Genomic DNA, 16,748 nt, shown 5'->3' on the forward strand with positions numbered 1-16,748 from the left:
CTTTTGCAGGCTGTGAAGGTGGATGAATGTGGATAATACTTAGTATGGCTCTATGCTTCATGTTGCTTACCTAACTTGCAAATGTATTGTTAAGATTAATGCTTATTTGAAGTACCTACTATTGCACTTTCCATTAGAGAGAATGGCTCATACACATTACAAAAATCACCCAGTGGAAATAAAATTATACATACACTTACAATCCTCTGAACTTGCAGTAAGGGTACATTTTAATGAGACAAACATTTTCTATAGCTATGCTACAGTATTCTTAGTGATCAAAAAGAAGCTGTTGAGATGCCATGAGGGGAATTTAAGAGAAAACATAGTAAGCTTTTCATCATTATGGGTATTAGTCAAATAGCATTTAAAGAACACTAAGTTATGTACATTTGGATTATATAGTCAGTCAACCTTATAAAAACAGATATACTGAAGAAAAAAATACAAGCCCATATAGCTAAATTCCCCAGATCATACCATCTTTCCATTATGAACAGCAAATTTAATAGATCATAAAACTACACTAATAATCAGATACTGTGCCTTTTGGCCCCAGAATTACTACCTAGTGACTATTAAAAATAAACAAATCTCATATGTAAGAAAGTGAAAATCCTAGCCAACCCAATACTTACTTGCTATTGCTAAGTAAGTAATATTTGCTACTTGCTATTTAGGTACCCAATAAAATACATTTTCTCAATCCATTACTCTCTATCCTAGGAATAATATTACTATTTTATTAATACCAATTTCTAAAATATGGCTATTTTTATGGAATGAAATGTTGAAGTTCAGTGCTCCCATAATTTCCTACTTAGTTCCTGGCTGACATGAACCTTCTCATGGATCCCCTGGATCACACCATGACCTAGCAACGGGAGAGTCAAATCATGGTAAGGCAGTTCCTCTCCAGGCACTTCTCCAGTGCTCTCTGATTCCATTCTTTTTTTTTTTTTTTTTTAAATAAATTTATTTATTTATTTTTATTTTTGACTGCGTTGGCTCTTTGTTACTGTGCGCGGGCTTTCTCTAGTTGCAGCAAGCGGGGGCTACTCTTCGTTGCAGTGCGCGGGCTTCTCATTGGGTGACTTCTCTTGTTGCAGAGCATGGGCTCTAGGCACGCGGGCTTCAGTAGTTGTTGCACGCGGGCTCAGTAGTTGTGGCTCGCGGGCTCTAGAGCGCAGCCTCAGTAGTTGTGGCGCACGGGTTTAGCTGCTCCACGGCATTTGGGATTTTCCTGGACCAGGGTTCGAACCCGTGTCCCCTGCATTGGCAGGCGGATTCTCAACCACTGCGCCACCAGGGAAGCCCTCTGCATCCATTCTGATTGGCCAGAGATCCAGCCCTGAGACCAGTCGATTAATGTGTGACTGAATTTGATTAGTCTTGGTTGTGTATCTGAGTCAAGCAGTGATACTATACCTTATATCAAGAGCTCTGGACTTGGACAAAAGACAACAGGATGCTGCTTATCAGTCTCTCTCCAGTGACTTACTTAAACAGTAAGATGTAGAACTCATCAGCCCCGGAACAGTCATGTTTTCTCCCTTGTAAAGTAAACCAGCTGCAGTCAGAGAGAAGGATGGCAAAAGATGGTGTGAAGGGCTTCCCTGGTGGCGCAGTGGTTGGGAATCTGCCTGCCAATGCAGGGGACACGGGTTCGAGCCCTGGTCTGGGAAGATCCCACATGCCGCGGAGCAACTAGGCCCGTGAGCCACAATTACTGAGCCTGCGCATCTGGAGCCTGTGCTCCGCAACAAGAGAGGCCATGATGGTGAGAGGCCCGCGCACAGCGATGAAGAGTGGCCCCCGCTTGCCGCAACTAGAGAAAGACGTCGCACAGAAACGAAGACCCAGCACAGCCAAAAATATATAAATAAATAAATTAAAAAAAAAAAATGGCGTGAAGAAGAGATGATTAAGAGAATGAGAACAGTTGCTCCTGAACTCCAACCTGCCTTTTTCACAGCCTGGTTGTTCAACATTTCTCTAAAAGTATATGAACCACACATTCCATTCTTAGCCTGAGTGAATTCTAGCTCTTTTGTTCCTGAAACAACTAACAGCTCTCAAGGGCATTTGCCACCATTTTGAGTCATTTAAATGTGCCAGTGGCTTGAAGGTAGGGCACTTCTCTCTTGTAAACTACTCATCAGTATTAAACACAGGTGTTACTCACAATAGATATTCAACAAGTGTTTCTTGAACGACACTAAATATGTTCCCCTTTCTGTTTTTATTCTCCGTGGCCCAGCATAGCCTTAGTTACCTAGAATGAGCATAATAATCATTGACCTCACTGATTTTATTTAACATTCTTTAAAAAGTATTTCTGAATACAGTCAGTACTTTTAGAGCAGGCAGCCACACTGATATAGGAAAAGATTTGTGATCTTTGACAATCAGCTATGTAATTTATTATATTGTCCCAAGTAATGCTACTTAATTAATATGGATCATCACAATGTTAGCCATGGAGGAGGCCTTTCAATTTATATGGTTTATTTTTTTATTTTATTATTTTTTAACATCTTTATTGGAGTATAATTGCTTTACAATGGTGTGTTAGTTTCTGCTTTATAACAAAGTGAATCAGTTATACATATACATATATCCCCATATCTCTTCCCTCTTTCGTCTGCCTCCCTCCCACCCTCCCTATCCCACCCCTCTAGGTGGTCACAAAGCACCAAGCTGATCTCCCTGTGCTATGCGGCTGCTTCCCACTAGCTATCTATTTTACGTTTGGTAGTGTATATATGTCCATGCCACTCTCTCACTTTGTCCCAGCTTACCCTTCCCCCTCCCTGTGTCCTCAAGTCCATTCTCTAGTAGGTCTGCGACTTTATTCCCGTCTTGCCCCTAGGTTCTTCATGACCATTTTTTTTTTTTTTTTAGATTCCATATATATGTGTTAGTATACGGTTCAATTTATATGGCTTAACTCATTAATTTTATTAATTAATGAGAAAACTGAGAACCAGAGAAGTTAGGTAACTTCTTCAAGGTCTCATTAATATTTATTAGTTAAGCCAAGGAGAGGATTGAGAATAGATTTCAAATCCCTTGATGTTATCCATTATACTATGTCAAAACTTTATTTTAAATATCAGTATATCAAATACATATCAAATAATACCTATGCATACCTTAACTAATGCTTCTTTGTATCATTTATTAGGCTTAATTACATAACACCATGATAAAATTGTGAATTCTGTGAGAACCACTTTTATCTTGTGCTATTTTTCACAAGTGAATGTTATAATATCTGACATATACATTGTCACATATGTGATATGATGTCACATGCATACAATTTTAATAGCAATTCACCTAATTGATATATTAGTATCATGATAGAAGCTTAAGCTTCTTCACAACTCAAAGAGAAAACCAAACCTGAGCTGATATTTTATTTCTATTATGCTTAATCTCTTTTGATACATACAGAGATTCCTCTCCAAACAAAAATTCATTTCATAATAGTTGCCAGCACAAGGACTTACTATCATCTGATTAATCTGGGATTATTGTTGCTAAATGTCTTAGACAACTTTCCTTAGACAACAAAGCCTGAGACAAAATTTATGCACTTAAGCTTTATTGTATGATGCAATACCAAGACAGAGAGCAAGAAAGAAGGTAATTTGTTGTTTCATGAAGCTGGCATCATTTTCCAAGTAAAGCACAGCTAGTTGCTCCTTCTGGCAGGATGTGTTCCAGAAGAACTATACAGACTATTGTACTTTGGAAGACCCTCTCATGATGAAGAAGAAAGAGGGATTAATCTACCACTCCCTTCTCATCTTCCCATTGGCTATTACCCCCATGGGTATTAACTCCTCCAGACTTCTAGGTTGTACATCTATGAAACTGTTGGAAATTCCAGGTCCACATCCTACAAGTGCAGTCTGAGCCCAGAAGTTATGGAAGAAACTCTGGCCTCCATAGTTTGGGTTGTGTTGGACACATGTGCTGTGTTGTAGGCACAAAGAGGTCAAGCAGAGCTAAAACCTTAGCTCCAAGGAGGCTAACCAAACCGGTTATTAGGGCAAATGTGGTGAGTTCAATGAATGTGATGGCTGGATTTTCCAATGAATATGTGGCTAAGTACCAAAGAGCAGGTTTGGGCCAAAAGAATCTGGAGAAGAACATAATTTGTGTGTTGTACACTGGATTGCTTGAGTAAATAATTGGTTGAAGTAAGATATATAAACTTTGGGTTTCTGATATCCGGTCTTTTGGATCCTTAGTCTAGTTCTGTATAAGTAACCAGACTTATATGTAACAAATAAGCTTTACAATAAAACATTTAACAAGTTGTTATAGGAAGAATAACAATTCTATTTCCTTTCCTGCTATTGTATTATAGTGGAAAACACAATTTTGGCCTCTCAAAGTTTGTAAGTAGTTGATAAATTTTAAGCCTTTTATTAATTTTCAAAAAGATGAATATATCCCTCACATTCCAAATATACAAAAGTGCATTTGTACTTTACTACTCAGAACAAACAAAAATTATGGTATATTCTAGTTCAGTCTAGGTCTTATTCTCAAATATTTTCCTTTGATTTTTTAATGTTAGGTTCTTACTGATAATCCAGAATCAATTTTTTAAGAATTCTACAAAATTAGTAATTTTATATAATTTCCATAATTAGAATATCTCCTCATTTTTCATTTGATCATATACTATTAAAAATGTACTAGTGAACAAAGTAGTTGTTGATATAATTGCTTGCCTTAAAAACAAACACAAACTAAAATCTTTTCTTGTTACATCCTTCTCCAGCTACTCTCTATTTTCCTATACCTTTCTAAAGCAAACTCCTGAAGAAATGTATTTACAGTTTCCAATATCTTTATCTATCTCCCTCTCTTTCTGTCTCTTTCTCAACATCTTTATACTGGTGATTTTAAGGATCTATACACCAGTCCATGTTATCTGATCCTGGCTCCACCTATAGGAGAGGGCTGAATAGACGTTTGAGTGTCAGATCATAGGGGTAGAAAAAACCCTCTGCAAAAATTAAATAAACAAACACACAACAACAACGACAAGATTAAACTCCAAAGGCAAGGAATAATCAGATATCTCCACTTCTCTGTGCACACCTCCTAGTGAACTCTTACATTCTCTTCTTAGCAGTGAAAGACAAAAATCTTAGTTTCATTCAACAAATATGTCCTTCAAATCTATAGTTATAAATATATATGTGTGTATAAATGTGTATTTATGTTTATAAATATAAATATATATATTAAAGCTTTTTCATAAAAAATTATAAAATAGCAAAAATTAGAACAAATGAAAACTTAGTGATACTAAGTTTTATCAACTTTTAGATGATAAATCAGACAGCCACTTTATTTCATTTCCTTCCAGTCTTTTATATCTATATGTATATAACAACCTGCAGGCATCTTAAGTCTTCAGTTGGAGTTTTGATAATTGAACATGCCTCTACAAGTATAACAGGTTATAGCAAATTTCTATCAAGCCAGAAAATTCCCTCCTATACCTTTTCAGTCAAATCCTCAGTGTCTTCCAAAGGTAGCTACTCTTTAAACTTCTATAATAGACTAGTTTTGAATCTGGCTTCCTCTTTCCTTCAACATACTTTTGGGTTTCACCTATGTTGTTGCATATGTCAATGGTTCATTCCTTTATTGCTGGGGAGTATTCAATGATATGACTATATTTCTATGACTTTATCTTTCTTCGGGTGATGGGACTGTGGGTAATTTCTCTAATCCCAAACAAAATACCCGTAGAAAAATAACTGGACTAGTTATTTGAAGATATACCCACATCCATAAAAAAATAAACTTAAAATGATTTTTAAAGTTTCATGATTTCAAATATGAGTCTGCTTTGAAACTTCTTAAAACAAGAAAGATTCTGTGTGTGTTTTTCCCTTTGAAGAATAAATTAGATATTAGCTTTGGAAATTAAAGAATAAAAGAAAGATAATTTATTCTTGTAGCCTCACAAAACACTTTTTAAAAAATATAAGGTCTTTTACTAAGGAAACGACATTCCTTTAATTAACAAACTATTAATTAAGGAACTATATTTATGCATAAGAACACATTTAAAAAAAAATCTGATGACCAACTTTAGTCATGTTTAAATATTTTACTATCCATTAATTTCAACACCCCAGACTTCAGTCTCAATACCCTCTTTACACACACACACACACACACACACACACACACACACACACGTACACGTACCTTTCTCTTTCCTATGGCCACATTTTGTTGATATTTTGAGTTTTTCTTCAATAACCTTTTTTTCCACATTAAGATTATATGTGCTTAATGATATCTATATTTTACTATAAAAATAATGATCTTTTATGACTAAAATAAGAGAGATTTATTCAACAAAAACAGTGTGTGTATGTGTGTGTTCTGTTACAGTTGTAACATGATATATTGACTTGTTGGACACCCCAAGTTGTCTGTCTTGGCATTCCAGTTATTCTATATTTGTCACTATATCACAAAAACACATTAGTGTGAATATTTCTGAAAGGCTGGATCATATCCAGAATGAGATATCCAGAAGAAGAATGAGAATTTTGTTCACTACTGTTTGTATCTCAATGTTCCCAAAGAAAGGGGATAGCCACAGGTATTTTCTTTAAGTTCTCTTCCATAAACTGTCTCATACTTAGAGCTGTCATTTAAAATTTCTGTTTCTTTTGAGAAGCTAATATAATTAATCCACCATTGCCAGTAAGTGGAGAGGAAGCAGTACATCTGATATAAAGTGAATTTCAAACAGCTTCAGAAGTCGGGAATATGTGAGATCGGTGCAGTTAGAGAAGTCCCAACAGTGAGAGAGATACTGAGGCCAGCACAGGGTGTGGGTCAGCCATCAATAGGACACCCGCGTTAGTTGGTGACATACAGAGTGAGTGAGTGATATGGGAACCATGCAGAAGCTAGCTTCCTTGTCAGTTGAGCAGGAGGGAGAGTGGGTCACCTTCTAATATATGCTGAATTTCCCTTACTGTCTTATTTCCCTGAATATAGAAGCTATGCTTTATCATCAGGTGTTAATGCTATATGAAAGAGTAATGACTAATATTCCTGTGTGTGTGTGTGTGTAATACTGACACTCAACTATGTCCCATCATTATCTACTAGAACAGAATTCAGCAGTTTTTTTTTCTGTACAGGGCTAGATACTAAATGTTTTCAGCTGGCCACATGGTCTCTGTTGCAACACCCGTACTCCATTGTAATATCTTAAAGCAGTCATTGACAATACATAAACAAGTGAGTGTGACCCTATTCAAATGACATTTTAGTAAATACAGAAATTTGAATTTTACTGATTTTCACGTGTCATGAAATATTATTCTTGATTTGATATTTTTTCAAACATTTAGAATGTAAAATGTTTTAGCTCACAGGTCAGATTTAGGCCATGAGGTGTAGTTTGCTGATCTCTATATTAGAACATCTAATTATGTCATGTTTCAGTTCAGACTCACTTTTTCTTCATGAAGTTTTCAATGGCAATTCCAGAACTCATCCTCCTCTTAAAAGGGTAATCACTTAAAAAAAAACAACAAATACACACAAACAAAAACAAAAAAACACCTTTGTTTTGTGTTTTGTGTATATTCGTGTTTTCTTCTTCACATAATTTTTTTCTTTAGATCTCTAACACTCTCTAGTCCATGAAGGTATGACTAAATTCCTATAATTAGCAGTATTATATGTTATCCTAGTCTAAAAGTCATGATAGCTGAATGCTTGGCACTATTTAAATACTGGAAAATGTAATATAAAACTCTAGACTTACAGCATTGCTTTTGATTATCATGTGGCAACGATTGGCTGGAATCGAGTAGCAGCTGTCAATTTGGAAAGTGCATTTGATTTCATGTTTACCACTGTCTCCACAACCTATTTGGCATAGGAGAATTCTTAGATGGCTACCTTGACTATGGTGGGACCTGTGAATATGAGGGAACAGTAACTCCATTGATGCATGATACATAATTGCAGGATTACATCATGTGATGTAGAAATGTATTGTAGCAGACTGAAGTCTTGGTGACTTTGAAGAAGTAAACTTCCATGTTGTTAGAGGACCATGTGATAAGGGCCTCTGGTGGCCTCTAAAACCTGAAAGCGACCCCAGCCAACAGCCAGCAAGAAAATGAGAATTCTCAGTCCTACAACCCCAAGAAACTGAATTCTGGGAATAACCTGAATGAATTCGGAAGAGAATGCTGAGCCTCACATGAGATCGCAGCACCATATGTCACCTTGATTTCAGCCTGGTGAGACCCAAGCAGAGGATTCAGCTAACCTGTACCTGGAATTCTGAGAAAACTTTGGGATGAGAAATTTGTGTCATTTTAAGCAACTAACTTTGTGATCATTTGTTATGCAGTAATAGAAAACTAATATGCTATTACTTTGCACAGGCACACTTTAATTACTGATAACAATCCACCTAGCCTGAGAATGCCAAAAAGGCTAGACTTGACCTATTTCAATTGCCACAAGGTCCTCTACTTTACAAACAATGGCAAATTACATGGAATCTTCCGAAGACTTTTTTTACTTCAAAATTGGTAGAATTTGAAATAGCTAAGTTTTCTGCACTGAATAGCAGAAACTGTAGGTGAATCAAGAAAGCTATTAAGTGCCTCTTTCTGAGTAAAATTGCTAAATTGTTCTAGATTCAAATCTACCTGATATCCCTATTAATTACTCTCAAAGCAGTGGAAGAGGAATACGATTAGAAAAGAGGAAAAAGGGTTTTTTAATTCCCAGTTAGAAGATTGGTGCCTACTTGCTTGCTATATAGCTTCCAGACCTTCCGTTCCCAGATGGATCACATGACCCACATCAGACTCTACAACTGTCACCTCTCTGTCCTTCCCAAGACTAGACTCTACTCTGCCCAACACACCATAAGTGAACGTGGCCCTGACTGAATCTCAGACTGCAGCTCTGGAAACGGTCCTTTTCAAATGCAGCTAAGCCTTACTGCTTTCATACATAATAGCTACTTGTTGATCCCTTCCCTTGGGACTCCACATTTTATCTCCTTATTCTTGGTTTCATGCTAATATTCCTCCTCAGTGCTACTAGAATGCTATAGAAAAAGCACGATCCATAGACAGTATATTCTAGTCTTTCTTCTGGGTGACTGTCCTTATAAATGAATATATAAACATTTCCAGTTTTTAGGGTACACCATTTAGTTTGATTTTGTTGGCCAACATCCTTCTTTAATGTTCTCTAAAATTTAAAAAAAGATAATGATTCAGTGAAATATCTGAGATATAAATATGAATTACATGAGATGTTAATATAAAATGTGAATTATAGGTCAAGACCATACTAAAAAACATTAAGAAATATTTACACACTTCAGTTTAACCTTAACTAACAAGAAAATCTTTTGTTTAACAAACACGTTTGTTTCTTGCTTATGACGTACTAGGTGGCTGGGTTTTTTTTAATTTAACAAACGTTTCTATAGTGCTTACTAGATGCCCAGCCCTGTAGCAAATGCTGTACAAATATGATCTCATTTAATCCTCATCAAGTCTATGAGGTAGATGCTATTATCATCTTCACCTCTATTTTAAAGATGAGAAAACTGAGACATGAGGGTATTGAGAAACTTGCCCAAGGTTACAGCTAGTTAGCAGCAGAACCAGAAGTTGAAGCCAGGGAGTCTGGCTCTGGAGTCCACGCTCTTTTATTTTTTTAATTTTTTTTTATTGAAGTATAGTTGCTGTACAATATTATATAAGTTACAGGTATATAATATAGTGATTCACAACTTTTAAAGGTTAAACTCCATTTAGAGTTATTATAAAATATTGACTATATATCCCTGTAACTTTTTTTTAAACTTTTTTTTTCCCCGCAGTTGCATTTTTTAATTAATTAATTCATTAATTAATTAATTTTTGGCTGTGTTGGGTCTTCGTTTCTGTGCGAGGGCTTTCTCCAGTTGTGGCGAGCAGGGGCCACTCTTCATCGCGGTGTGTGGGCCTCTCACTGTCATGGCCTCTCTTGTTGCGGAGCACAGGCTCCAGACGCGCAGGCTCAGTAGTTGTGGCTCACGGTCCCAGTTGCTCCGCGGCATGTGGGATCTTCCCAGACCAGGGCTCGAACCTGCATCCCCTGCATTGGCAGGCAGATTCTCAACCACTGCGCCACCAGGGAATACCCCCTGTAACTTTTTTTTTATACATAACAGTTTGTACCTCTTAATCTGCTACCCATATGTTTCCCCTCCTCCCTTCCCTTTCCCCACTGGTAACTACTAGTTTGTTCTCTACTTCTGTGAGTCTGCTTTTTTCTATATTCACTAGTTTGTTGTATTTTTTAGATTCCACATATAAATGATATCATACAGTATTGATCTTTCTCTGTTTGAATTATTTCACTTAGCATAATACCCTCTAAGTCCATCCATGTTGCTGCAAATGGCAAAATTTCATTCTTTTTATGGCTGAGTAGTATTCCATTGTATATATATACCACATCTTCTTTATCCATTCATCTGTTGATGGACACATAGGTTGCTTCCATACCTTGGAAATTGTAAATAATGCTGCTATGAACATTGTATGCATATATCTTTTCAAATTAGTGTTTTGTTTTTTTCAGACAATGCCCAGCATGGAATTGCTGGATTGAATGGTAGTTCTATTTTTAGTTTTTTGAGGAACCTCCATATTTTTTTGTTCAGTGGTTGCACCAATTTACATTCCCACCAACAGTGTACAAGTGTTCCCTTTTCTCCACATCCTCACCAACATTTATTATTTGTGTTCTTTGTGATAATAACAATTCTGACAGATGTGAGGTGATATCTCATTGTGGTTTTGATTTGCATTTCCCTGATAATTAGTGATGTTGAGCAGTTTTTGTTTTAAGAGCTCATAAATATCAACTCACTTAATGCTTCTCACAGCCATCTAAGTTATTGCTTTTATTATCTCCATTGTACACATGAAGAAACTAGAGCACAAACAGGTTAGAAAACTTGATAAGGGCACAAAGATAGAAACTAACTGAACCAAAATTCAAACTCAGGCCATGTAGCTCCAAAGTCCATTCTTTGTACCACTATGATATGCTGCTTCTAGCCATTTTTCTCCACTTTCAATTCTTGACATTGATAAGCAATAATACTTTCATAATGATAACATTTAAAAATGGATAGTGTACTCATACCCAGAAAAACAAAGTATATGTGGGACTTCCCTGGTGGTCAGTGGTTAAGACTTCACCTTCCAATGCAGGGGAGTGTGGTTTTGATCCCTGGGGAACTAAGATCCCACATGCTTTGCAGCCAAAAAACCAAAACATAAAACATAAACAGTATTGTAACAAATTCAATAAAGACTTTAAAAATGATCCAAATCCAAAAAAAAAAAAACTTAAAAAAAACATATGTAAAAAAGTCATTTTAAAGCCAGTTTAAGTAGTACAAATTTCTCACATAACCTCACCCAAGAGGATGGTGAAAAGATCCTAATGTATTATTTTGGCATAAAACATCTAAGTGCCTTTTACTACTATTGCATACTCATATAAAAAGCATGCTTATTCTTTTTTTTATTTTTTGATAATACAAAGGAAGAGAGTATATTTCTAAGTGTTATAAATTCATCTAGAGCAATTTAGGTGAAATAAAAGTCAATCTAAATCAAATCTTTTACTTATAGAAGAAAATGAGCAAAACAAGCCCAGAAGGAATTTTCCTAAAGCCTCCATTAATTTTGAACAATCTGAAATATCACCCAAGTGTTATCAAGTAAATTTAAGCTTTAGGACTTATGTTTTCTCTGCTCTTTTCTACTTATCTCCCTGCCCCCCATAAATAGTAGACGATAATGTCACTTCCTATTTATAAAATTTCTGGAAAAGCCTGATCTAGTGTATAGTCTCAGATAAAAGTGGAATAGCTAAAGTACTCTGAATATTTCTCCAAAATAGTTGAACTGCTTATTAAAGGAGTAACAAGAATGAAAATACTATATATGAACATATATACATATATACATGCATATATACACAAATGCACAGATATATATATATACCTAAATTCACATATATACATATATATTTATAAATACTTGAACAAAAAAAGTGTACTATATGGAACCGTAGTTAAAAACATAAATTCTGAAGCCAGAATGCCTGCCTGCATCTTAATCTTGCCTTTCCCCATTTCCAGCTATGTGAACTTTTACAAGTGATTTAATTAGTCTGTATTCAATTTCCTAATCTATAAAATGGGAGTAATAATAATAAGATATAATAAACACCTCATGATATTTTAGGAATTAAATATGTTCATGTACATAAAGTACAGATTTACTGAGAACAATGCTGGCACATAATATGCTCTATATACTCATTAGGAATATATTCTGTATAAACTGAGGGAAAACACACATATGTATATAGGTGTTTGTATTTTGTGTGTAGGTATGTGTGAATTCGTATGCATGCAGTGGAGACTCAGGTACAACAGAAAACAACTTGATTTATACCTTCTACTTCCTGTTCAAACTACTTTGAACATCCATTCCTCTTTGTCCTTGGATAAATTTAAGGCATATTCCTTGGCTTGTCTTACAGCTCTCAGGTAATAAAAAATGTTCACATGATTTCAAGTTCAAACAGACTCATTTTAATAAAGTGTCCAGAACCTTGGAAGTTCAGAACTCTGAACTTAAAACCTTTCTCATTCCATAGCTCTTGACTACTTCAGTGTGGAGGAGCCTGTGAGGGGACAAGTTCAGAGTAAGCTCCTTCCCTCTTTCCACTGCCATGGTCTTCTCCCACTTGAGAGACTGCCTCTGACTGACCAGGATGCAGTGGTGAGGTGAGATAAGCAGTGGTCAGAGGAGGTAGGCAGGGATATTATAAAGAGCAGCTGTGGGGGCTTCCCTGGTGGCGCAGTGGTTGAGAATCTGCCTGCCAATGCAGGAGACACGGGTTCGAGCCCTGGTCTGGGAAGATCCCACATACTGCAGAGCAACTGGGCCCGTGAGCCACAATTGTTGAGCCTGCGCATCTGGAGCCTGTGCGCATCTGGAGCCTGTGCTCCGCAACAAGAGAGGCCGCGATAATGAGAGGCCCGCGCACCACGATGAAGAGTGGCCCCCACTTGCCGCAACTAGAGAAAGCCCTCGCACAGAAACGAAGACCAACACAGACATAAAAATAAATAAATAATAAATAAATTAAAAAAAAAAAAAAAAGAGCAGCTGTGGTAAACAGCCAGCTTCATTCTGCTGGGAGCACTTCTGTGCTGTCTTGGAGAAAACCTCTCTGCTCACTCTGGATCTCTCGTAGACAGTGACTGTGCTACGTGCCTCCTGGTATGTCACTCAGAAAGGTCATTTCTCAATTTCTGAGGATTCAACTATATTCCTCTTCCTCTATATTTCAAAGTATTTTGCCTTTCCGGTGACTTTTATGACACATTGGTTAAATAATCCAGGTTCACTACATCAATAAGAAGCATGCAACTTTAATACCTGATCATTGTGAGTGGAGTTATTTTTGAATCAGTGCATTCTGTTCCACTGTCTCAAGACATTCAAGCCAGTCTCTTGTTCTTTGGAATGAAAAGGTGTGAGTGAGTCACATACCAAATACTGTGTTCTCCAAGTTCCAGTGGATATATACAAGCTCTCCGTGTTGTCCCCACCAAGCTTGCCATAAAAAGAAAGTACCCCCATCCCTTCCTTGCAGGGGCTTAGTAAGACTTGTAACTCATCAAAGACTCTCTCAAAGACAAATTCCAACCTCTTTCGTGATTGCTTGAGTCTTTACTGGACTGGATTTAAGGGAAGTGTAGGTAGCTATGGGTCTCACAAGTGGTTAACACATTGTACATATGCAAGTATTGTTTAGATGATCTATCCGTCTTTTTGGAAATTTGAGATAACTTGTCACCTATGCTTTTGTTCTTGCATTTTGTGTGTCACTGAACATCAGCCAGAAGATATTACATTTTAATGTCCTATTATATATTCTTGTATTTATATACATACAAACACTCACATGTGTCTAAAAGAAATATTAAAGCATCAGTAATCTGAAAAATATAGATGGATAAGGGGAGAAGAAAGGGTTGATAAAAATATAGAGAAAATTGGGTTATTTTTAATGGATTTTTTCATTATAAGAAACAATCATTTCGATTAAAAGTAAAAAAATAAGTGCCAAATGAATTGTGAAGATACAACTAATATCCCCTAGGTCAGTCCAAAAATACCAAAAAGAAACCAGATAGTTGTCAAATATGGGCGTTTGCATATAATGGAAAATACCTGTGATTAGGATGTAAAAAGGACAATTTTATTAAAATTTCAAAACCAATAATTTCCACTTTAATTTATTATTCTATTTTTTTCTCTCTTTCTCCCACCTTCTCTCCCATCTGCCTACCTGTTCACTTATCTATCCATCATCTCTTCTATCACCATGCTGGAAACCACTGAGAAAAATAAATAGGACCCACCCACAGGGATAAAAATCCTCATTTTATAGCACTATTTAAAGGCTTCTAGAGATTTATACATATTTCCTCATTAATTTTCACAATATCCTGTGAGGTGTGTAGGTGGAAATTATTTCTCATTTTATAGATGGATAAAATAAGGTACTGTAAACTTACCAAAAAGACTTACATAGGAATAAAATACAGGAAACCAAATGAGATAAGCTTTTGAAAATATAGACTAATAGCTGTCTAACTTTATTTTAGAAGTTAATTTTATGTGTTGGAGCCTATTCAGAAGTTCTTTAAAGGTTGATAAAATTAGAGCCATTCTCTCAATATTCTTGGAATATGCTAATAAATTGGGAATCTCACCAAATATGATAAATGTTCATAAAAATAGCAATTGATAATGTAGATTGAGCACTTACGCTGTGCAGAAGCTTCCTGCATCATCAGTTTTAGACTCACAACAACCCTACAGTTCTGATTCTCTATTGCAGCATAACAAATTATTCCCAAATTTTGCAGCTGAAGATGACGTTTATGATTTCACACAACTTCTGAGTTCAGAAAACCAGGAGGGGCTTAGTTGGATGGTTCTACCTCTAGGTGTCTCTAAGAGGTTACAGCAAAACTGTTGACTGGGGCTGCATTTTCATCTGAAAGCTCAACTGGAAGAGAACCTGTTTCTAAACTAACTAACTTACTTTATTGACATGACTCAGTTTCTGAAAGGTTGTTGAACTGAGTGGCTGTTAGCTACAGGCTTCCCCCAGTTCCTTGCCACATGGGTCTCTATATAGGTGACAACACCTTTCACCTTTCTGAGATCTTTACAAAGGATTTTACAGTCACACTCAGCCTCATCTTTGGACCAAGTTCTTCTGACATTGCTCTAAATTTTATCTTTTCTCATAAGCCATTTCTAAGTTTTATCATTGTCTGCCATCTAGAGAGGCTGAGAATTTTCAAAATCATCGAGTTCTGGCTTTGTCATGTTTAACAGTCTCAGTTTATCTCTTTGCTGTCACATTTTAGTATAATCAACAGGAAGAGAGTAGATGGCACCTTCAACATTCTGGCTGAAAATCTGCTTACCTTCCAGTGTATATATGAAGTACAATTTTACTTTCCACATGTATTAGTTTGCTAGGGATGCCATAACAAATTACAATAGATTGGATTGCTTTAAAGAGGAAATTTACTTTCTCACAATTCTGGAGGCTAGAAGTCTGAGATCAAGGTGTTAGCAGGGTCGGTTTCCTCTGTAGCCCCTGTCCTTGGCTAGTAGATGGCCGTCTTCTTCTAGTGTCTTTCACATGATGCTTGTTCTGTGTCTGCTTATGTCCTAATCTCCTCTTTTCATAAGGACACCAGTCATGTTGGATTAGGTCACTCATATGACCTCGTTTTACCTGAATTACCTCTTTAAAAACCCTATCCCCAAATACAGTCACATTCTTTTGTAACATTCTAATGTTAGGACTTCAACATATGAATTTGGGGGGACATAATTCAGCCCATAACATTCTGCCATCCCCCCAGAATTTATGTCCTTCTCACATGCAAAATACGTTCACCTTATTCTAACAGCCAAAATAATCTTAATATATTCTAGCATCAGCTCTAAGTCCAAAATCTCATCTAAATACATATAAATCAGGTATAGGTGAGACTAGAGGTATGATTCATCCTGAGGCAAAATTCCTCTTAGAGGATTTATCTGCTTCTAGAACACAGTGGTAAAACTGGCATAGGACAAATATTCCCATTCCAAAAGGGAGAAATTTGGGGAATTCCCTGGCAGTCCAGTGGTTAGGACTCCACAATTTTACTGCCAAGGGCCAGTATTCAATCCCTGGTCAAGAAACTAAGATCCCGCAAGCCATGCAGCATGGCCAAAAAAAAAAAGAAAGGAAATCTGAAAAATTGGAAAGAAGAAAGGGATGATGTGTTGTCCCAAGCGAGTCTGAAATCTAGCAAGGCAAATCCCATTAGATTTTTAAAAAAATTTTTATTGGGGTATAATTGATTTATAATGTTTTGTTAGTTTCAGGTGTACAGTGAAGTGAATCCATTATACATGTACATATATTCACTCTTTTTTAGCTTCTTTTCCATATAGGCCATTACTGAGTATTGAGTAGAGTTCCCTGTGCTATACAGTAGGTCCTTATTAGTCATCTATTCTATATATAGTAGTGTGTATGTGTCA

This window comes from Balaenoptera physalus, assembly GCF_965194825.1.
Source record: "Balaenoptera physalus genome assembly, chromosome: 5".
In the NCBI taxonomy this organism is placed as follows: Eukaryota; Metazoa; Chordata; class Mammalia; order Artiodactyla; family Balaenopteridae; genus Balaenoptera; species Balaenoptera physalus.